At 38.6% G+C, this 25,321-nt stretch overlaps 1 long non-coding RNA gene across 1 annotated transcript; it reads left to right on the top strand.

Annotated features, from left to right (window-relative positions):
- The first annotated feature begins 583 nt into the window (after positions 1-583).
- On the top strand, positions 584-7,566 carry LOC146867945 (uncharacterized). The gene is made up of 5 exons (XR_014966163.1): positions 584-1,171; positions 1,928-2,768; positions 3,589-3,832; positions 4,110-4,820; positions 5,926-7,566. It is a non-coding gene; the product is annotated as an uncharacterized LOC146867945 (long non-coding RNA).
- Positions 7,567-25,321: the final 17,755 nt, after the last annotated feature.

The following is a 25,321-nucleotide window of genomic DNA, read 5'->3' as shown; positions in this document are numbered from 1 at the left end:
GTTACTGAATTTGAGCTTCCACTCGGGCCCCTGCTTTATTTATATCTGTAAGTGCTTGGACATTTCACTTTTTTCTCGGCCCCCGCTTGACAAATCACCCCCAAACTCTCAGGATAGGAGCGGACCGGACCGGAGCGCCCCACGAGTTTTTTAAATTTCGCGAAGATTCGTCAATCGGAGCCAAAGTTATTGCATATTGGTGTGACTCTGTTCAGTAGTTCCTGAGAAAATTTAGGGTAAAAAAGTTAGTGATATCTATGGCCGCGGAGGATCCGCGGACACTACCCGCACCGTACGCGAACCCTCCCCGAACCGACCGCGCACCCTCCCGATCGCGCGCTGAATGCTAATTGGCTGTCGAGCGTCTCTCTACATTCGAAACCAGGAACTGTTCGCGGCCATTTTCTGCCTCGGTAGAAGCGAGGCTGAAGAAGCACGGGGAATAAGTGCGTAAAATATATAAAGGGGGCAGAGTGGAAATACTCTGGCCCTCTAGAGGTGCTTAGGGGGTCCCAGAAGGACCCCCTGGGGCCACCCTTTTTTTTAAAAAAAAAAAGCGACAAAATGGGCACACGGTGCGCGCATCCTCTTGCGGTGGGTTCGCGGATCCAAGGGAAAAAAAATGAAATTGTTGGGAGATAAAGATTTTGCTTAAGTGTTTTGTTCTTGAGTGGCTCTAAAAAGAGCCGTTGTGTTCATTGAGAGTTTTTGGTACTTATAAGTAAGTACCTATACAGAGTCTAAAGTTGTTGAGGAAGACTCTGTTTCCTTCATCAGTAAAGTGTACTCCATCTCTCCTATACATCTCTTGCATATGAAAGCGCAGATTGTTATTGTAAATGGACCCCATTCTGTAGTCTCGGAGAAAAGCAGAAACAGATTTATTCACATGTTTCCTAGCTTTCTCAATCTGTGGACAAAAATGATCGGACCAGTTCCATTTCTGCCTTTGGCATATGTTAGAATACACAAAGGCAGTTTTAGGGAAAAGTGAAATCAGTTGTGCAAAGGTGTCCTTCATAAGCATTTCCAGACCTACCCCAGTCAAAGTGCCTAGCTCATTGCCACCACAGTGCACTATAATGAGGTCAGGGTGTTGGATTTGCATGAAGGATTTCACCAATGGCATCAATTGGTGCCACTTTAACCCTCTCTGTCCAATCCATGTAATGTCTACATTTGGCAAACCTAGGTCTTTGTGAATGCCTTTGTTTTCTGCATACCTTTGGCTCCAGAAAATGTAGCTGTGTCCCACAATCCACACTGTAAGCATCTTGTAAGGAGGTCTGGATGCACTCAGATGGTCTCTGTAAATGAAATGGCAGTTTGGAAAGTAAGATGTTTCTAAAATGGTGGCTAAGATGCAATTTTGAAAAAAGACAAGAAATCATTGGTTGTTTGACAACCTTCTACACTGAAAGGTAGGGTGCATATTTCTGTTTTTTAAACGCTTGATTCTTATTGGTTAACAAAAACAGATTGTAAGGAACATTATATATGATAAGCTGATATGTTGAGAAGTCAAGCACACTTGTTTGATTAGCAACATTGTGTGTGCTGAACTTGTGACCTGTGAGCTCAGTACAGTGTTCCATGACCAGTTTCTATGGTAACGGGCAGAAGGCAGATTGGGGGAAGGGTTGAAGTTGATGTCATTTGGAAAGGGTTGAAATGTTTAACCAATAGAAATGTGTGTTTGCTTTTGAATTTATGTGGGAAGGAATGTGATTTGATATTTACATGTATATGTGTGGAAAATGAGAGGGAAACTTTGCCATTCTTTGGTTTTGCTGACAGGTGCACAGTGCAGAGATTCTGTATAAGAAATTCTGATGTGTGATTGATATCTGGTGTGTGACTGATATACTTCTTAATCTACAAAACATCTTGAAAGGTGAGTTATTTAATTGTGAGGGGATGTATGTAGACTATTTTTATTTTAATCAGACTAATGTATTTTTCTGCTAAAGTGTAGGGAGTATTTTATTTTCTCTACAATCTTATTGACAGTGTGTGTGCATGTAGAAACCATTTTGTGATAAGGATTTGTGTTTTTTCATGTGTTTGTAGACAGATAACTATGCAGTTCTTATATTTTGGTAGATTTAGAAACCACTTATTGTTTATGAATTTGTGAAATGAGTTATGTTTCTGCAGTAAAATGTAGTACTCCTTGTAGATGAAGAAATGTGTTTTGGTATAGTGTAAGGGATAGTGTTGTTTGTTTAGAATCACACAGAGAGCCTGTGTGCATTTGGGAACCACTGTGGAGAAGCGTTTGGTAACATCGTGCATTTGCTGACAGATAACTGTTTTGAAACCTGTCATGTTGTCAAGTTTTAGTAGCATTAGAACACAGTTATGGCTTATGCTTTCATTAAATGAGTTAGGTATTGACAGTAAAGTGTAGTCGTGAAATATGTAGATTGTGTGCAGTTCCCTTACCACTTCCAGTGTAGTGAATGAGTTTTGGTAAACTCCTAGGAATACTGGTGCTTGTCTAGAATCACACTGTGAGTCTGTGTACATTTGGAAACCACTGTCAGAGAAGCGTTTGGTAACATCGTGAATTTGCTGACAGAAAACTGTTTTGAAACCTGTCATGTTGTCAAGTTTTAGTAGCATTAGAAGCCAGTCTTTGCTTATGTGTTGATTAAATGAGTCAGGGATTGACACTAAAGAGCAGTCGTGAAATATGTAGATTGTGTGCAGTTCCCTTATCACTTCCAGTGTAGTGAATGAGTTTTGGTAAACTCCTAGGAATACTGGTGCTTGTCTAGAATCACACTGTGAGTCTTTGTGCATTTGGGAACCACTGTGAAAGAAGCGTTTGGTAACATCGTGAATTTGCTGCCAGAAAACTGTTTTGAAACCTGTCATGTTGTCAAGTTTTAGTAGCATTAGAAGCCAGCTTATGTGTTGATTAAATGAGTCAGGCATTGACACTAAAGAGCAGTCGTGAAATATGTAGATTGTGTGCAGTTCCCTTATCACTTCCAGTGTAGTGAATGAGTTTTGGTAAACTCCTAGGAATACTGGTGCTTGTCTAGAATCACACTGTGAGTCTGTGTACATTTGGGAACCACTGTCAGAGAAGCGTTTGGTAACATCGTGAATTTGCTGACAGAAAACTGTTTTGAAACCTGTCATGTTGTCAAGTTTTAGTAGCATTAGAAGCCAGTCTTTGCTTATGTGTTGATTAAATGAGTCAGGCATTGACACTAATGAGCAGTCGTGAAATATGTAGATTGTGTGCAGTTCCCTTATCACTTCCAGTGTAGTGAATGAGTTTTGGTAAACTCCTAGGAATACTGGTGCTTGTCTAGATTCACACTGTGAGTCTTTGTGCATTTGGGAACCACTGTGAAAGAAGCGTTTGGTAACATCGTGTATTTGCTGACAGAAAACTGTTTTAAAACTTGTCATGTTGTCAAGTTTTAGTAGCATAAGAAGCCAGTCTTTGCTTATGTGTTGATTAAATGAGTGAGGCATTGACACTAAATTGCAGTCGTGAAATATGTAGATTGTGTGAAGTTCCCTTACCTCTTCCACTGTAGTGAATGAGTTTTGGTAAACTCCTAGGGATAGTGGTGCTTGTCTAGAATCACACTGTGAGTCTGTGTGCATTTGGGAACCACTGTCAGAGAAGCGTTTGGTAACATCATGTATTTGCTGACAGATAACTGTTTTAAAACCTGTCATGTTGTAAAGTTTTAGTAGCATTAGAATCCAGTCTTTGCTTATGCGTTGATTAAATGAGTCATGCTTTGACACTAATGTGGTGTACTTAAATATGTAGATTGTGTGCAGTACCATTAACTCTTCCAGAGTAGTGAATGAGTTTTTGTAAACTCCTAGAATAGTGTTGCTTGTCTAAAATCACACTGTGAGTCTGTGTGCATTTGGGTAAGGATTGTGAGAGAAGCATTTGGTAACATCGTTTATTTACTGACAGATAACTGTTTTAAAACCTGTCATGTTGTCAAGTTTTAGTAGCATTAGAAGTCAGTCTTTGCTTATATGTTGATTAAATAAGTCATGCCTTGACACTGATGTGCTGTACTTAAATATGTAGATTGTGTGCAGTCCCCTTACCCCTTCCACTGTAGTGAATGAGTTTTGGTAAACTCCTAGGGATAGTGGTGCTTGTCTAGAATCACACTGTGAGTCTGTGTGCATTTGGGAACCACTGTCAGAGAAGCGTTTGGTAACATCGTGCTTTTGCTGACAGAAAACTGTTTTGAAATCTGTCATGTTGTGAAGTTTTAGTAGCATTAGAAGCCAGTCTTTGCTTATATGTTGATTAAATGAGTCATGCCTTGACACTGATGTGCTGTACTTAAATATGTAGATTGTGTGCAGTCCCCTTACCCCTTCCACAGAAGTGAATGAGTTTTGGTAAAGTCCTAGGATAGTGTTGATTGTCTAAAATCACACTGTGAGTCTGTTTGCATTTGGATAAGGATTGTGAGAGAAGCATTTGGTAACATTGTTTATTTACTGACAGATACCTTTTTTAAAACTTGTCATGTTGTCAAGTTTTAGTAGCATTAGAAGCTAGTCTTTGCTTATGTGTTGATTAAATGAGTCAGGCATTTACACTAAAGTGCAGTTGTGAAATATGTAGATTGTGTGCAGTTCACTTACCTCTTCCACTGTAGTGAATGAGTTTTGGTAAACTCCTAGGGATAGTGGTGCTTGTCTAGAATCACACTGTGAGTCTGTGTGAATTTGGGAACCACTGTCAAAGAAGCGTTTGGTAACATCGTGCATTTGCTGAGAGAAAACTGTTTTGAAACCTGTCATGTTGTCAAGTTTTAGTAGCATTAGAAGCCAGTCTTTGCTTATCTGTTGATGAAATGAGTCAGGCATTGACACTAAAGTGTAGTCGTGAAATATGTAGATTGTGTGCAGTTCTCTTACCTCTTCCACTGTAGTGAATGAGTTTTGGTAAACTCCTAGGGATAGTGGTGCTTGTCTAGAATCACACTGTGAGTCTGTGTGCATTTGGGAACCACTGTCAGAGAAGCGTTTGGTAACATCGTGCATTTGCTGACAGAAAACTGTTTTGAAACCTGTCATGTTGTCAAGTTTTAGTAGCATTAGAAGTTAGTCTTTGCTTATGTGTTGATTAAATGAGTCAGGCATTGACACTAAATGGTAGTCGTGAAATATGTAGATTGTGTGCAGTTCCCTTACCTCTTCCACTGTAGTGAATGAGTTTTGGTAAACTCCTAGGGATAGTGGTGCTTGTCTAGAATCACACTGTGAGTCTGTGTGCATTTGGGAACCACTGTCAGAGAAGCGTTTGGTAACATCGTGCATTTGCTGACAGAAAACTGTTTTGAAACCTGTCATGTTGTCAAGTTTTAGTAGCATTAGAAGACAGTCTTTGCTTATGTGTTGATTAAATGAGTCAGGCATTGACACTAAAGTGTAGTCGTGAAATATGTAGATTGTGTGCAGTTCCCTTATCACTTCCACTGTAGTGAATACGTTTTGGTAAACTCCTAGGGATAGTGGTGCTTGTCTAGAATCACACTGTGAGTCTGTGTGCATTTGGAAACCACTGTCAGAGAAGCGTTTGGTAACATCGTGAATTTGCTGACAGATAACTGTTTTGAAACCTGTCATGTTGACACGTTTTAGTAGTATTACAAGCCAGTCTTTGCTTATGTGTTGATTAAATGAGTCAGGCATTGACACTAAAGTGTAGTCGTGAAATATGTAGATTGTGTGCAGTTCCCTTACCTCTTCCACTGTAGTGAATGAGTTTTGTTAAACTTCTAGGGATAGTGGTGCTTGTCTAGAATCACACTGTGAGTCTGTGTGCATTTGGGAAATACTGTCAGAGAAACGTTTGGAAACATCGTGCATTTGCTGACACTAAACTGTTTTGAAACCTGTCATGTTGTCAAGGTTTAGTAGCATTAGAAGCCAGTCTTTGCTTATGTGTTGATTAAATGAGTCAGGCATTGACACTAAAGTGTAGTCGTGAAATATCTAGATTGTGTGCAGTTCCCTTATCACTTCCACTGTAGTGAATGAGTTTTGGTAAACTCCTAGGGATAGTGGTGCTTGTCTAGAATCACAATGTGAGTCTGTGTGCATTTGGGAACCACTGTCAGAGAAGTGTTTGGTAACATTGTGCATTTGCTGACAGAAAACTGTTTTGAAACCTGTCATGTTGTCAAGTTTTAGTAGCATTAGAAGCCAGTCTTTGCTTATGCGTTGATAAAATGAGTCATGCTTTGACACTAAAGTACAGTACCATGTAGTATTGTCTTTACTGCCCCAGAACTGAAAATTTAATATTTTTACCCAGGCACTGTCCTAGAAGTAGTCTGATGATTTAGTCAGTTTCTAAGTACTTATGTTGTGAACCATTCATTACCAAATAGACTGCTTCAAATGTCCATGCAGTATGCATGTAGTTCTCTAACCACCTACATAGTTGTTTTTCACACCTTCAATTCTCTAGACAGTTTCCATACACTTCCAGGAAACACCCTATCACTCTCTTTGTAGTCTTCTAGTGACCCATTCAGCACCATGTAGTAATTCATTCACTGTGCCAAAATCCAAACATTTATAAATTCACCAAGACACTCTCTTTCCAGTACTCTAATGATTCAGTTACTGTCCAAGTATTCATGCAATGAGCCAGGACTTAGCACATGGACTGCTTCAAACCCCTATGCACTATGCATGCAGTCTTTTCACCACCTAGAGATTTCTCTTTTATACTTTCAATTCCCTAGTCAATATCCATATAGTCCAGCAAACATCTTGTCACTCCCTTTGCAGTCTTTTAGTGACCTTTTTAGTACCAAGTACTAATTCATTCCCTGTGCGAAAAGTCTGCCAGTTATAAATTCATCCAGGCAGTCTCCTTGCTGTAGTCTAATCATTCAGTCAGTACCCAAGTACTCATGCAGTGAGCCGGGCCTTAGCACATGGACTGCTTTAAATGCCTATCCAGTATGCATTCAGTTCTCTAATGAGCTACACAGTTGTCTTTCGCAGCTTCAATTCCCCAGTTAGTATTCATACACTTCTAGCAAACACCCTGTTACTCACCCAGTGTGTCTCTTTTTAGTACTGTAATCATTCAGTTAGTTAGCATGTAGTCTTTTTGTGAGGTAGGCTTTAGGGCATGAACTGCTTCAAAGTAGTATGCATTATGTATGTAGTGTTTTAATCATCGTCACACTTGTGGTTCAGGGCTATAGTTTTTTAGTCTGTTTTTATATCAAATGTGTTTGTACAGTAATGGAATATTGTAAATTTGAAAGTTATTAATATACATTTATTTGTGACTCTTTATTGCAGATACTGTTTTTCAACGTTAAAATCGAGAAAGTATGCCAGAAAAAAAAAGAAAAAGAAAAGAACAGAGACAGGAGGATTATTTGAAGAAACATCAACCACAAGTATTGAATGAAAAAGATAATGTGGCTAAAAGGAAAAAATCTTCTGGTAAGATCACGAAGCAATTTATTAAAAATGTTTGTAGGAGCAAACAGAATGTAGAGAATGCTGCAACTTAAAATAATTTTTTGAGTAAGAAAAAAAATCAAAATCAGAGGAAAAGTAAAAAAACAAATGTTCAGTCAAAGGAGATAAAGTATGGTAAAAGAAGACAAAATCAGTATAAGGAATTACGCAAAAAAATATTTTACAAGAGAGCAGTGCAAAATTTGCTGAAAGATGTAAAGAAATATAAAAAGAGAGCTTTATTTTATAAAAAGAAGAAGCATATTGAAAGCATTGTGGAAAAGGCTTTTGAAGTAAAAAGGAAACTGTTTATTTTAGTGTTGAACAGAATTCGATCACTAGATAAATCAATATATGTAATGAAGGCCAAAAGTAGGAGGAAAAGAGTTATTAATAAAAAAAAAATTGTGATTTTTTTTGGGAGAATGGAAACACAGTTCTAGTTCAGAGCCTTTTTTAATGAAGAGAGTTATTCACTAAGTGAAAAATTATTGTATGCAGTTGACACTAGTGGTAGAGGTTATGAGGTTAGTGATGGTTGTCCAAAGGAGAAAGAGAAAATGGTTGAAAGAAATGCAGAAGAAGTGATAGCTGATGAAGTTTTAGGGAGACGTGCTAAAAACCCTGTGTACACTTGGGATTGCAGTAGTGTTTGTAGTATACGACAGGAATCTATTGAAAAATTATGTAGTTTTTTATGAGTCTATACTAAAAAAAGTGTAAAACAAAAGATTAAGCGGTTGCAAGGACTAGACCCTTGCAGAGTGAGAAAACATACTGGTTTGCAAGGTCATTCTCTGGCTTGTCTTTATAGGAAAGTTTGTAAAAGTGTTTTTCACCATTTCAGAATGCTGGCAGTACATCATACTCAAATGCGGAAGTTAGTGAGAAGGTTGTATTATGCAAAAAGTCCAGCACTAAAGTTAAGTGAGTTGAACAGTGCTCTTTTGCGTGGGTCAGTTTCAGATGTGAAGCAGGTCTGTGAGGATATTGAGTTTTGTTACTTTGGGCCTCAGCAAGAGAGTGAAGAAACTGACACATTAGTAGAACACAATGTTGAAGACAATGTAGAACCTGTAATTACAGAAAACTTTGAGGATGAAATGACAAAGTTTAAAGTCATTTCAGGTGAAAGACCAAATGTTTCTAGTATTTGTTGTCAGCGAAGTCACTATAAAAATCAGACTAGGGGTGGCAATCTGTATTTTAAAAGTGAAATAGAAAATAATGATAAGTGGATGGAATTTGCAACTTATTTGTTGGTAGAGGATTGTTTTGATTTGGGATGTGAGCAGCGTATTTGCAAATATTGTTATAATAAATTAGATGAGAATAAAATGCCTGCTAGAGCTGTTCATAATAATCTAGAGTTGGTTGCTATTCCTCCAGAGCTGATAGATTTAAATACGTACGAGTTTATTCTGATACAATGTGTTCACCCTTTTCAGGCTATTGTTCGTATGGAGCCCAAAACAAGTAAATTACCTCCATCAGAGTTGCAAAGAGGATTGAAAGGAAGAGTTGTGTATTTACCATTAGATTTAAGGAAAAATGTTGAAACTATTGGTGTAGATCATGCAGAAAATGAGCCATTAGTCATTCTAGTTAATGGTGTTCCTACTAAGAATAAGAAAATCTGGCAAGAGTTAGTGGATGTTAGAAAAGTGCAAAAGGCATCATTGTATCTGATAAAAAATAATGAGTACTATAGAAACGCGTTTGTTGGAGAAGAAGAAATAGATTTAGCAGAAGATAGTGAAACATTAAGTGGACAAATTGAAAAAGTGGACATGTCCAGATGTGAAGAGATCTATGAACATTACAGTGTACATCCACTTCATTCCAAAGAGGTGATGGGGAATACAATTGAGTTGTTTCAAATGAGAAAAGCAACAGGAAGTCCCATGAGTGTATGGGAAGAGAGTTTGGAAGCTCGTTGTTTCCCGCACTTGTTTCCAACAGGAAAAGGTGGACGATATGATGAACGTCCTGTGCAGATTCCTGCATCTGAATATCGGACAACAAGATTATATGCAGAAGATCCAAGATTTCAACAATGTATCCCTTATATGTTTCATCTTCTGTTTGAAAGTGACTTGTCTGGACTTTCATATGCAGTAAATCACATTTTAAAAACTGGAATGCATCTGCAAAATGTAACTGCAAAGGATTTTATGGATAAAGTGCATCAGAGAGATGATCATTTAGAATGTCAGTTGATTAATCTGATGGCATATCAGCGTGGGACTAATGAATATTGGTACCGTCGACATGGAGAACTGAAATGCATGCTACGGAACTTGAGAACTCCTACATGGTTTGTTACACTAAGCTGTGCTGAGTATGCTTGGGATGATTTACTTGAATTTCTTCGAGAGGCAAATTCCAATATAAATAATATTGAATACAAGACACCTGGAGAATTGTGCTCTTTGGATCCTGTCAATGTATGCAGATATTTCAATCATAGATTTGAAGCTATGATGTCTTTCATCTGAAATAAAAAGAATCCTCCTCTTGGAGAAGTTGTGGATTTCTTTTGGAGAAAGGAGTATCAAGCAAGAGGTGCTCCTCACATACATATGTTGCTATGGGTCAAGGATGCCTCCAAATTTGGAACAGATTCAGATGAAAGTGCTTTGTCTTTCATTGAAGATTATGCTACATGTGCTGTACCAAATAGCAGAGAAGACAAAAACTTAAAAGAACAAGTCTTACGATTTCAAAGCCATAGGTGTGGAAAATACTGTCGACGAAAGTACAAGTCAAAGGATAAGTTCTATACCAAAAGACGTTTTGGATTTCCACGTCCTGTATTAGCCAAAGGAAGAGTGAACAGTTTCATGTCAGCTGTACGACATACCATCACATGAAAGTCTCCGAAAAACACCTACAACTTAAGAAGAAGCGAAGAATCGAAATACATAAATGACTACAACCCAGTTATTTTATACATGTGGAACGCTAACATGGATATTCAGTATGTTGCGGACAATTCTATTGCTGTTGCTCGATATGTAACGTCTTACATTACTAAATCAGAAAAGACTGAATTGAAAGAAATGTGGGAAGAGATTTCTCACAAGAAGAGTCTAAGTAAGAAATTATACAGTTTCAGTTTGAAAATGTTATCGCATCGTGAAATTGGAGCATATGAATGTTCAGATCGGTTATCATCTCCAAGTCTATATTCCAAAAGTAGAAGAATCATTTGGGTGAGTCTAGGTCTTGCAGGAATGCGAAATCGGGTACTGAAATCTGTTCAAGAAATTGAATATTTAGCAGAAAATGACCCTGAAAGTACAGATATTTTGAAAACCAATATGTTGGACACATACTATCCAAAGAGAAGTCATCATCTTGAGAACATGTGTCTCTATGAAGTGTTGCAAACCTACACTTTTAAACAGAATATTACAGAGAACATCAACGATGGAAAATATGGAGTGATTGGTTCTGAAGGATGTCTGGTGAAACAAAGGAAAGGAAATGTAATTAATCACAGAAAACTGAGTTGTGACACTGCTGACAAAAGGGAATTTTACTATTTAGCCCTTTTGCAAATGTTCAAATCATGGCGTTCTGAACTGGAATTACTTGGAGATTTTCCCAGCTATGAAGATTCATTTAATGCTTGTAAAGATAGCATACAATGCAGTGCTTTCGCAAATTATGTGAAAATGTTGAATGATGAAATTGATCAAGAAGCTACAATTGCAGCTGAGATTGCTAGAGACAGTTCTCAAGATAGTCAAAGTTCTGCTGCACTGAGTCAAGATCCACTTGGACAACCAATTGTTGAAAATGAAGCAGCGATTGCCATGAATGAGGTGGAAACAGCAATGTATCAAGCACAAGAAGATGCAATACAGTTAGGAAACTTGGAAGAGCAACTAAATGTTGAACAGAAACAAATATATCAACAAGTGAAAGAGCAGATTGACCATGGATTACTTCATGAAAAGAAAGACTGCTCATGTACATCATTTCAACCTATCCGAATGTATGTGAGTGGTCAAGCTGGAACAGGAAAGAGTTTCTTAATTAAAGTAATTACAAGTTATCTGCAAAAAAAGTCGCATTTGTCTTGTGTTGTCACTGCTCCAACTGGGTTGGCAGCACATAACATTAAAGTAAGTGATTTGCTTCATGCCAACACTGCGTGAGTGTTCAATATTCAACGAAGAATTATTAAAATTGGAAAATGAAGAAATTGTCAAAATGGAAGCCATCGATAAAATACTACCTGAAGGAATCACTATTATTTTAATGGGTAAGTTGAGATCAAAACTAGATTGTTTAGAAAAAGAAATATCTAAAACTGCTGGTTTGGAAAAGACACTGTATGTGTGTGTAAACTGTCGGGTAAGTTTAAGGCGTAATTTGAATGTAGAGAAAGGTTTAGTTAATGGTGCAATCGGCAAAGTGGTGGATTTTGTCAATTATCAGAAAAAAGAAGGAATTGAATTTTTAAAAATTAAATTTGATCAGATTGATGAAGTTAAACAAATTGGTCGTTGTTCAGTTCGTTTTTTGCTTGTTAAAGATTTATATGTCCGTAGGAAACAATTTCCATTTTCTCTGGCATATGCAGTGACTATTCATAAATCTCAAGGATTAAGTGTAGACAGTGCATTGGTGAACATTGGATCTACTGTATTTAAAGAGGGTATGGCATATGTTGCTTTGTCGCGAGTCAGAACATTATCTAGTTTGTTTTTGATTGATTTTGATGAGTAAAAGGTTACTGTAGATGCAAACTGTGTAAAAGAGTATAATAGGTTAAGAAGGGTGTATGCTCCAAATTTAGGTCAATATCCTGTATTTGAAAAGTGTGTGGTTGGTCGAAAAAGAAGGTTAGAGAATATCTGTTCTAAAGGTATCAAGAAAAGAAAATAACAAGATAATGTTGTGATTGCAGGTAAAAAGAAATTGGACACTGTTGGAGAGATTGTTGGTTATCAGTTTGAAAATAGTTCTGGTGTCAACTGCTATGCTAATGTAGTGGTCAATGTTGTTTTTTATCTTGAAGATTTGCAAGAGCAAATTATGGAGAATCGGCAAAAAAGATTTTGTTCTCTGTTGCACTCTGTTTATGAAAAATTGACAACAGATAGAAGTAAAATACAATCTGTTTCAGATGTTCGTAGTCTTTTGGATGTGTGTTCTGGTTCTACACAATTTACACAAAATATCCAACAAGATGCTCAGGAATTTTTAATGTATATGCTTACCATTTTTGAAAATGAAGATGTAGAAATAGAAAATATTTTTGGCCTTTCTTACAAATGGGAACATCATTGTGAAAATTGCACGGATACATGTAGCACCAATGTAAACACTGAGAGATTTCTGTATTTAACATTACCAGACTGTAAATCAGTGACTTTCAATAAATTAGTGAAAGGTGCAAATCAAAACATGGAGTGTACCCAATGTAAATCAGAAATGTTATCCACATTATTGTTAACAAAATATGGAAAATACATCATTTTAATGATGCAACGTTGTACAGCTGATGGAAGAAAATTGGATACTTTAATAATTTGTAGCAGCCCAAATATCAATATCAGGAAGGACTTTTGTAGCAATTGCAATAATTTTCCATGATGGTCCTTCCACCACATCTGGACATTACAGTGCCTATCTAAAATGTGACAAAGCCTGGACACTTTGTAATGATGCCCAGTTGGTTTTCAAACAATGTTTGCCTAGGGAATTACAAAATTCCTACCTAATATTTTTGAAGCCAAAGTTTTAGGAAGCTAATTCACTCTCTGAGGAATTTATTATTATAATTTAATAGAACTACCATTGGACAGTTTACATAAAGAAGAAGTGCAAAAATAGCATTTGGCCTCAAGGAAAGGTATATTTTTTAATTATGAACTTTTTGGTGGTCATTTATTCGGTGATTATTTTAATGTGGCAACATTTACAGTTTTTATAAGTTAAAGTTATAAAATTTTGTAATCTGTAAGCTTTTCATATGTGTATGATTGGTATTTTCTGGTATTTTACTGAGAATAGTATGTTGGTTTTTTTTAACAATCTTTCTGATTGGTTTTTTTTTGCCCGCTGTTTAGTGATGAGTACCATTGAAATCACTATTTCGAGTGAAATTCAATATAATCTGAGAACAGCAAAAAAGGCAAACAAATTACTTTGTGGAAATTATGTTGTGTTGTAAAAAATGTATTATTATATGTTATAATTTTTATTTTATTTTCTTTCACAGACCCACATTTTAAAATGAACAATTTTTAAGAATTTATATTAGAAAGAAAAATAGGCAAAAATGAATAACATTTTTTATTCCTATTACTGTGAAGGTAAGTTTAACTAAGTCTCAATATGGAGAATGAAGAGACCTGCAAGAATCTACAAATATGTCACTTTTTGTAACATAGTTACTGTGTAAGATATTCTTTCATATTTTCATGTCATTTCACTCATACAAAACCATTGAAATTCCCCCGTTATAGTTAGTTCAGCTAACTATAACTCGCGCGACTGCAATCCACTGCTGATGACGTCACATATTACATCACTCATGACATGGTCAGTGACATCACTCATGACATCACTGATGACATCTCAAATGACATCACTGATGACATCTTTGATGACATCATCCTTGTGTAAGAGTGGCAGACCTCCTATTATCCTAATATAAACTTTGATACACACATTGAAAAATACAAACTAAAGTTTTGAAAACTATAGAGATACCTATACCAGTTAGAACAACCTATTCAGTAATTCCAAAATCTACATACGCATCCACTCATTTATCAACACTTCTACATAGTCACTCATGTCATGAGTGATGTGATATGTGACGTCATCAGCAGTGGATTGCGGTCGTGCGAGTTATGGTTAGGTGAACTAACAATAACGGGGGAATTTCAATGGTTTTGTATGAGTGAAATGTCCAGCTAACTATAACGTGTGTGAAACCTATGGTTTTTTCAGTGAATTTGCAAGGTTTTTTAAATGCTAATTCCTAACTATAACGTGTGTGAAACCTATGGTTTTTTCAGTGAATATATATATATATATATATATATATATATATATATATATATATATATATATATATATATATATATTATGTCTGTTTCTCGAGTACCCCCTTCCAGTCACGCTCTCTTTCGTCGCCAGAGCAGCAGCTTGCTAGGACAATCTCCCGTATTCACGGTAACCAAAAACAAATACACTTACCATCTTAAGTGCCGAGGGTGACTTAAACCAAGTAGAAGCTGGAGAATGGCCCCTACTGTTAAGGATGAAAAAATAAGTGAAGAGAGTTAAGTAGCAAGTAGTTACATTACAAACTGAAGGGGGACTCACAAACACAAAGGATGCACACAAAGGAAGCAGGCAGGGTGAGCGAACTAGTTGACAGTGGAAGAACCAACTAACTGCAGGCAGTGCCAGGCATATAGTAGAAGGAAACACCTTCTTACATACTGCCAGAGCCCTTCCCACATGGAAGTGAAGGATCATCAACTCACAGTTCAATGATGGCTATCTTGGATTGGGTAATCAGTCATTAAGGAAACAGAGGTCCTTTACAAGGCAGAAGACCTTTTGAATCAGGGATAATATGTATGTATCACTTTTCGTTGCTGTTTTCACAAATTGAGGAAAAGTTTCTGTTGGTGGAGCAAACACGAAATAGCAGGACGAATGAGTAGACCAGGATGTTCTGTTTCCGGAGTTTCTTCAATATAGGACAAGGCATCAGTCTTTCCATGTCACTTTCCAGGCAGTAATTAATGAAAAAACTGAAGCATTAAAAGAAAAGCATCAAACATACATAACAGCGAGTTTCATATCTGATGGATCACAAAATCCTAAATTCCTCTCTACAATGAATGGTAAAGTAAGAGCTACATGTCTCAGGATTGTGCCTGAAGTATAGTTGGTTTTCAGAGAGTCAAAGTCTTCTTGTTGGGTTGGACTTCACACAAATGGGGTGAGTGATACTAGAGGTGACACCGCTACAGAAAAAGGATAAAATAGTTTTGGTAAAATTTTACGAAGCCCAAGAACTGTTGCACTAATTGGACGATGATAGGAACAGAACATTTTTGTACTGCTTGTACTTTTTTTCAGGATCACATTTAATTAGGCCTGGGTGGAATTATCTATTCCGCCAGCAGAATCGGAGGAATTTTGGTAATTTCGCATTACTTTTGCAACACGGAATTACTAATAAATTCAAATTCCGCTTCTCCACCGGCAGAATAAAAAATTATGCAGTGGTTTAAAAATTGTAATCACTGCAGAGCATGGAATGGCGGCAAGTGATATGCTGTGGTTTCTAAACTTTAGAAACCATTGCATATACCACTGGGTGCCCTTCCATACAGAGCAGTGTTTTCTTAGCTAAAATGAATCCTCTTATCCATTTTTGGACTCATGGGTGCATTTTTGCACTAGGAAATAGAGCATAATGCCCACTCCACCCCATTGCAGAATTCTGCGGCATTTTTATGTAATTCCGCTTGATTCCCGGAATCGAACTCCACAAATTCTGCCCACCCCTACATACCAGCATTGGAGATGGCATGGTGCGTTGGCTAAGACCAAGGTCATCACAAGGTATTCATAGTAGTCACATTTGATGTTAAAAGCAGTTTTGCATTTATTCCTCTCCTTTTTCTGGTCCACATTGTAGGTACCTTGAAGATCCAGCTATGTGTCTATGTGAACCATTTTGCTTGGTAATACAATTAAACAGGAATTAGAGCTATTAGATGTTCCATTGTGTATCGTGATGGCATTAATTTTGCAATAGTGAATGCAAGGTCTTAATTCTCCATGAAGTTAGGGATGAAAAAGATAGGTGCCCGTGAAGGGTGGGCACATATTCTGGCCTGCAGCATGGCCTTTCAGCCAAGACCCGATTTGCATGGCTGAAAGCTGCGCAATGGCGGTTAGCTGCCTGCGGTGGGTTGGACATTGGACGTGGCCTCCAGCCGTGCATAGCGGGGATTGGAAATTAAGTACATTAAAAGAAATGAAAATGGAATTTGCAGAAAAAAACGGAATTAAAAATTAAGTTATGGCTCTAGCTCAAATGTTCAAAATTTCTGAAATTCACCAGTAATGGTTAGCAACTTACACAACACACACCATAACTAATGCCACCCACCATGCTCAAAACACCAATTTGCCAATGGCACAGAAACAAAAAAAAGACTCATCATAAGATCAACATGTGTGAAAAAGTCCATCTGTGAAGAAATTACTTTATGCAGGTTCACCCCCACTTATTGACTTTTGTGTTGTCATGTGATGACACTGTAATGCATTGGGCTCTGCTGCCCAGGCCTCACAGCATGTGCTCTGACCCATAAAAGTATATGTTTATTGGTTTACTCACAATTGGCATGCGGTAACTTACTTATAAGTACCTAGTGTATGGTTCGGGATACCCAGGGTCTGTAAATTGTGTGTCCCTCATGGACTGCAGCACTGATCGTGCCATCTCAAGTGTGACAGAGTAAAGTATGCCTATAAGTTTGCCACTGCAGAACATTAGACCACTTTTTAAACTGTTAACTCGACATTGCTATTTAGACTTATGGCAAAGCCCAAACCTTCCTTTTTAATATACATAAGTCACCCCATTAGGCAGGCCTAACAGGCAGGGCTCTAAGCCAGGGTGCTGTATATTGAAAAGAAGAAGGAACCGTCATTCAAAGGCTGGCGGAATGCAGCATCCCAATGGCGGACGGTGCCTGCTAGGCACCGCCACCATTCTAAGTATGCTGCCCGGGTCCGACAGGCAATATACCGATTGCCTGAGTCGGACCCGTGGTGGACGGGCTTTCCGTCCAACCGCACTCTACCCGCCATCCTTATCTGGCGGGCGGAGAACGGCCACAATGGCGGTGTTTCAATGAATTTTAATTTTCTTATGGATTTGGCTTCAAAATTGAGGTTAGCGTATTTTTTTGTTCAAAATCAGCACTTTCTTAGCTGGTTGATAATGCATTTATCGTTGGTCTTTTAGTAAACTGCAACCAAAATGTAAATGTACTTGCTAATTTGAAAAAGAAACAACAACTTTCTTAAATTGCATTATTTTGTTCTGAGTATCTCAGTGAGTGCAGGGGTTTATTATCTTGTATTTATTTTGGACAACTAGTTCCTCACTCATATCTTACTCATCATTGGAGTCTGCAAATCTCTGTGATTTTCCTGAGAGCGTACCAGAGTAAGCGGTTCTGTTTGCATTCTTGGTTCTTTGTGGGACAACCAATGCTTGAGAGTGTCATTTCGTCTGTCACAGTGATAATTGTCCAGGGACTAGACTTTAATGTGTCTGCTGAGAGTTTTTGTTCTTGGACAGAAATTGGACATACACAATTCTCACTGCCTCCTTTGTTATCCTCAAATCTCTGTGATTAGTTCAATACCTCTCTGTTTTTGGGCACATTTTCTGCCATTAGAACATCCCCTTAAATCCCTGATTGTGGCCTGAGTGCTGATATGGGTAAGCGGTGAGTGTGCGAAAACTTGGACATGCGTTGAACTAATGTCTACTTTAGAACATCCTAGATCCTAGTCAGTGACACCATTTTTTGCTCATCCATAGGCACAAAAGACAAAGTGGTGAGCCACAATTCAGGCATGCACCATGATACTGGTACCCTAGTGCAATACCCAAGCAGGAATTTGCAGTAGAATGAGAAGTGTTCTGAAAGAATGTGCAGTTTCAAGAGGAAAATAAGTCCATTAGAATTCTTGGTACATGATTGGTAGCTAAGGTAAATCACAAAAGGGGGGTACTAACAACTTTTTTGAGGTCCAGCCTACATGCCCAATCGAAGTCAAACAGAAGTATGCAGTTCCTAATAAGGCAAGTGGAGCGAGGTCAGCTAGGTTGAGGGGATATTATCCCTTAATGGTGGAGGGCAAGGGGGATCCCTCCTTCCGGGATTTGAGCCCTCACAGCTGGGTGTCATGCTTCATCATAGGGCTTGCTCCTCATCAGGTCAGCGCTGCAATACCTGACGGGCACCCTATGAGGGGCTCTTTGGCGGAGATATTTTATTCCTGCCGTTATGTGCCGTGGGTGTGAGGGACCTAATGGTGTAGATGTGCTAAGTGAATGGTCAATAGACTGTGCAAGGTTAAAAGAGGAAATGGAAGTCCAAACAAAATAATTTTAATGTATATGGCTTCCAACCTGGTTAAAAAGTAGAAAGTGGCGCACTCCTGATATAATGCGTCAGGATATCACGCTCAACTTTATGTGGTCAACATGTTTCTTGCCTTGGTGTCTGAATGATCTAGTGGCAATTCATCAGGACCTAAAAGAACAGTTAATCTACACTTATGGTGGTGTTCTGGTTATATGACCGCGATATACCACAAAAAGCAACTTAAACTTGGTACGTGTAAATGCGATGGCCAACCTGTTGGGATAAAATCAAGATGAGTAAACAATCATTTATAGATCATTCTATATGCATTCCCTCTAGACTTCACCTTGTGTGGTGAAAGTGTAGAAAATAGTGAAATAAAAATGTCTGAAACTGTGTCACATAAAAAGACGTGTGCGTGAAAATTATATTCAGATAAAAACGCACAGGTATAGTGTCCTGTACTCTCAGGGTAGCTGAAAAGAGTGGACTCACCCTAGATTGGTTGGTGACTCGCACCATCAACTCCCGGCAGATAAAGACACCTGGAACTCCCAGTGTCCCAAGAAACGGGAGGGGTGTAGTGTAGTTCCTATATCCTTAATAGGCTCTGCGCATTGGAATGATATACACTACAGTTTTGACATAGGACTGAGGTCAGAATGTCTCTATTGAGTACATTAAACTTAATTACTTGTGTGTGCCAGCTAACTCAGAGGTCACTAGAAACTTTTAGAATATACAAGAAGGGATTAGTTTCTGACAACCGCATAAACATGACAACTTTGTTTCCCTTAGAGTCGGAACAATCTCAGAACCGTGGAAACAATAGATAACAGTTTCACTCAGTCAATCTTGCATGCTTCGTTTCTGCAGAGTTGCACAGAAATAGAGAGATGGGCGTTTCAATAAAAAGGGGTTTATTGAACAGTTTTATTTCTCATGCAAGAAATATGAACTGCTACAATCGTAAGACAGGATGCAAAATTATCTTTAGCATAACTTGCTCATCCAGTCACCGTGCACAAGGTATACAACTACTATATCTGAAGAAGTAGAAAGAGTGTTTGTTGTTTGAGAAAAATGTGCAGAATAGTCTGTTACTATCTCATGAAATCATGTGAAATGACAAGTATACACAATTATGTACTGTGATCAAAACCTGTAGTCCTTAAACTTCTTATGGTGTTCATGATGGTTACAGTATGTAAGAGAAGAGAATGTAGTCTCAAAGTGAAATTGCTCACCCCTGCACACAGGTATCTGAAACTAAATATTCTAACAGAGCAGATGAGCACAGAGTTGAAACAGAGAAAGTGTTTGTGTATGTTCACAAAGTTAGCATAGTTTAGTGTTGGGTGCCAGGCAGCTGCTAACCATTGCATCTAGAGACATCTTTAGTTTCCTCTATTACATCCTCAGAAGGAATGTGGACCTGTATATATGTGGAACCACTTGAAAACGTCCTTTACAAGGAATGTGTATAGTTGTCTGCTGATAGGGCTAGTGAAGTGGTGAGATTTGGTTTTACATTTTGGAGCATACAGTTGCTTTGCACCTTAATCATCCACTCAACATGGGTAAGGTATACAACTATTACATGCGAACAAGTGGAAACAGTAGGTTACATCTAAGAAATGTTTGTGACATACCCCATTATGAATCTGTGAAAACATGCAAACTATAGTGTAAAAGTACACCTGAAAACCATAGAACTCATAGGAAATACCCTTTACAAAAAATGTGAAAAGTGATCTGCTGGTACTGTACTGAAGTGGTGAGATTCATCTTTATAAAGTGGAGCAAATAGTTGCTTCATCCTTGTTTCACAGTTGTTGCTGTGTATGTTCAACAGTTTACAGTCGTGGCCCTGTGCACAAGTGTAACTGTTGGACAATCACATAAAAGGCTTGTGAGACACACGCTCTGGAGGTACAGGGGTTGACCCTCTGTTCCTTTCAGGAGGTGTGTGTTGTTAACTAGAACTTTTTGCCATCATGGAGAGGAATGTTCTAATACCGTCATAGCCCTACAAAAAAGGCTGTACAGGCTATTAAAGGCCAGCTCCCTTGTTATAGACTCTTGCCTTTGGATCTGGCCTATAATGCTAGAGCAAGCCTTTAACAGCCCATATATAGTCTGCTACAGCGGGCTTAAGGCTACTTAAGGACATTCTGTTGTCACAGAACAGAATGCTCTTATAGCTGTATAGACTGCTGTGACAAACTATTGAAGTCATTGGAGTTGCACTACCTACTTATTGGCGTTCACTTTAAGAAATTGACGTATTACCCTATTGTGGGCCTTCAATGGCTAGTGTAGCCTAATATGGTGGACAATATGGATATATTAATATTAATAGACAGACATCACAAACAATATAAACTTTTTTTAAAATATTTTAACCAGGAAAGGTGGTTCTAGCAAGAACCTTTTTGTGTTTTCTAAAAGCTTTTATTTTTTTTTTACATTTTTGGGACTTTTGATATTTTTGGGGGATTGAACTAAAAAGAAGGAACAAGGGGCATTGAATATTGGACCCAAAATTGTTTTTTTTAAACTATTTTTACAAACTTACTGTCAAGCAGTGAGGAGGGGTTTCAGATTGCCAGTTAGGTTGACTGCAGCTTTGGGAGCAGCAGTGCTGCCAGGCTGCGCGCTATATAGTGGAGCACTAGATGTCGAGGCCCCTTCATCCTCCAGGCACTTCCTCTTCAAAGCATTGACATGCCTGGTGTGCCATGCTTTGTGATGTTTTATAACACCAGAATTAACAAATAAATATTTTTTCCTGTATCTCTTGAAACTTCTTGATCACACAGGCTAGAGGTGACTCTTGGCCAATGCGTTTTTCTCCAGATGGAAATTTGAAGAGGTCCCAGACAATTGATTGTGATGTGGTGAATTGTCTCTTCTTACTCCTCCTCTTCTGCTGAGTGCTATTCTGGGTCTTGGACTCCAAATGGCATTGTTTTTGGCACAATCCCAAAATGATTTTGGAAACTGCAAAAAAAAAACAACACAGACAAGATGGTCTGTGTGCTCATATGTGCTACTCACTAGTAACAGTAAGAGGATGGGAACTTTCTATGAATACATCAAACTAATGAGATTTTCTGATGAGATGGTATTACTCTTTCAGTCAAATGTACCATGGTACCATTTGCAGATACTGAGGCATCTACAGGGACTGAAATTTCACTAAAAGCTTCAAGACATCTTCCTTATTTGTGCCTGTGAGGAAACATCTGTGATCAAAGTTTAAATAAAATCACCCCCTCATAGTAAACATAACATTTTAAACGAATTTCTCGGCCTTGAGATACTTCTGCAGGACCCGAAACAGGATGTAAAGCCTTGGGAAGCTCTCATTCATTCTATGGGTGTTGTGGGACAACCTTGGTACCTTATTGGAGGCAAAAAAACAGCAGCCATTTGATTGGCCGAGAGACATTAATCAAAAAAGCCCACACTCTTTAGAAAAATCCTAAAATTATTTTGTTCAACACTATTACTGGATTGGTATTTAATAGAGATAGTTTGCTGTAAATACAATACAAATCAATCATGGCCTCAGAAACAAATGGACACCAGCAAACACCAAGTGCATCATCCACTGTTCCTAACAGTGGTGCATCTAAAGATGATGATATCACTGTTGTCACATCCACCTCTATAGCCACACAACAAGCAAAGCGAAGGATTTACTGGTGTGGCAAATTTTTTGCACTTCCATGTTGTGAAAAACAATTAGTCCAATAGGTGGAGGCCCCGGAGACCCCATGCCCTGGGCTGTATTAAGGAGGGGGGCGTGCAGGGCCATATCCCAGGGGCTTTATTTTAACTAAGCGGAGAGGACATGCAACCCCCCTCCCTGAGCCTTTATGGTCCCAGGACCCCATTCCCCGGGCCTTTCTTTGTTTTAAGGGGAAGGGAGTGAGTCCCTCTCTCCTTGTTTTAAAGCATGGCCCCAAGGTATGAGGTCCCCATGCCCATAATCAACCTAGGAAGGGGGATGGGGGACCTTCCCTTGTTTTTAAATTTTGGCCCTGGGTGATGGGGTTCCTGGAGCTATGACGAGGCTCAGGGAGGGGTACTGGTGCCCCCTCCCTTTTGTTTTTTACGTCGGCCTCCAACCGCCACTCCTTTTTTTGAAATGCCACGATCCCACTGGAGTCCAGCTGGACTCCCAAGGGATTGTTGTTTTTTTTTTTTTAAACTATATTTTGGCCCCCCAGTTGGGGGTCCTTCTGGGAACCCACTACAAGGCCTAGGGGGAAAGCAATACCTACAGTGCTCCTTTATATTTTATTTTTAAATTAAACTCAGGTCAGGGGACCAAGCCACCGAGTCCTGTAATGGCTGCCTTCAACATTCTTCCTCATGTCGCAGGCAGCCAGTCAGAGCGCTCACTACCATAACTCCTGTGGGAGAAAACTGTCCCAAGGGAAAAAGCCACATGGAACAATCAAGAGGCTCTATTTTTTCTTAATTGAGTGCAAGGGACTCTCGGGAGAGTCCCTCGAACCCAACAGTCCTGATATAAAAATATTTTTGTACCATAATGTCTCAAAAACTACTGTACAGATTTACAGCAAATCACAAAAAACATGCTTTGTAGACCAAGATCTAGCTTCTTGCTAAATTCGGTGTATTTCCATTCAGCAGTTTTTGCAGTAGCACTTCCTAAAACAGTCTATAGAAACTGCATGGGTAAATTTGGGTTTGGGACCCCCTTTTTTCCCCCCGAAACTTTCCAGTAAGAAGCTGAGGAGGATAAACATGTCTTTTGGAACGTTTCATGAAGAAACGTCAAACAGCACCAAAGTTATTAGCAAACCAACACTCTTCCTAAAGAAACGACTATAACTATCCACTGGCAACCAGTGGGGTGTTTGTGTATATCAGGATGCAGGGGGTTACTTTGTGCAGAAAGGTAAAATTGCATTGTAAAACCATACTGTAGAAGGAGAAAGAGAGTTTGTTTCTGTGTAATGTCATTGTGGCATGCAATTGTGAGACAGTAAACAGTGTGTTTGCCAATCGTCAGTGAAAAGCCATTTTTTGGATCCTTGATGATTTAATCGTCATTCAAAAAATCTGCGTGAAGCTTTAAAAAAAGTATATTAATGATGGTTCAGTATGGCAAATTTCATGCAGATCTGTCAAGGGGATTAAGTAAATGACTTTTTCCATTTTTACTTCTAATGGGATTCTTTGCTCTCCTCTAGTGAAAAAAAACGGCACAACTGAATTACACCAAATTTGGTAGAAAAGTAGTTGATTGCAGAACATTTGTTTGCTTGGTTTGGTTTAAATCCATTCAGTAGTTTTCGAAAAATTAGCATTACAAAAAGGTGTCAGGTAGGCTTCAAAGGGTTACAAATTTAGAAATATCCAGATTGTTAGTCCACAGATAGTCACCTAACCTGAATTTGCGGACCCCAATTCAAAAATAAACAAATCTGATTGGACGAATGAGCTTTTTTTTTCTGTCGTCCACATTGGGTTCACAAACCTGAAGCCAGGCTTCCTGACCGAAACCTTCTAATTTAAAATCTGTGGAAAAATATGTCGCGGATGTCAATACAGAAGGCGGGGCTCTGTCGGCACATCTTGAAAAAAAATCAAAGGCACAATTAGGGGGGCTGTTTGAACATCCACTGACATATTGGTTCAGGTAGTAGGCCCAAAAGGGGCCCAATAAGATTAATTTAAATAAAAAAACATTAGATTTTCCCATAGGTTCATAATAATAAGAATGATAATAAAAAGAACTAGAAATAAGAGCAATTTTAAGGTCATATGCAGTGGAGGTTGACTAACCACAGTTAAAAGCACAACATCGTTAAATAACTCTACATATACAAACAAATAAATGATGCTAACTGATAGCTGTGTTATTGGCAGTGCTAATAATACAGTGATTCGTAATCTCACCTATAACATATTATTTATGTCATTTGTGATTGTACCTGATATAGTGCCTCCCCAGAGGCAGAATGAACTCGGCATGGGTTAAATGAACAAATAAAGAGATTTCTGTCGAGGGGCTGCTGTTTTTATGGAACTGCGCATCCTATGACTATTTGACAATTGTGATAAAAAGGTATATTAAAAGAAAAGTAGTAAGATAAGAGAAACATTTCAAGAAAAAGCTAGCCACAATTTTAAAAAATGTGTTCTTGAAGGAAAATGTCTTAATAAATACTGAAATGCTGCATATTTAGATGAGGGTCGAGCCAGCTGAGCAAAGCTACAGATGGGAGGGCTTGTAACTGGAAAACTGGAAGTTCCACACATGCCCATCCCAAGTACATAAGGAAGTAGGCCACAGCACAGGTAGTAACATAACGTAGGCACAGTGAGCAGGTAACAGCAGTATTCACACAAGCAGACTTAACGGGTTGAAGCACTGTACCTAGGTAGACCTAAGCACAGCAAAAGCCGGGGCACTATGGACAGTCACGTGAGCAGGAAATGGGTGCAAGCAGCCGCGGTCAACATATCAGTGTGCATACGAAAGCATTCTCATAGGACCCGGCACTGTGAGCGCGTGCAGGAGGCACAGGAGGAGGCAGCAATACATTTCACACGGAAGACGTCAAATGAGCGCGCGGTGGTGTCTGCATTCAGAAGCAGTCACAGAAAGAGGTAACTGC

The sequence above is a fragment of the Triturus cristatus genome, chromosome 1_2, assembly GCF_964204655.1.
Source record: "Triturus cristatus chromosome 1_2, aTriCri1.1, whole genome shotgun sequence".
In the NCBI taxonomy this organism is placed as follows: Eukaryota; Metazoa; Chordata; class Amphibia; order Caudata; family Salamandridae; genus Triturus; species Triturus cristatus.
This window is presented reverse-complemented; position numbering and strand designations above follow the sequence as displayed.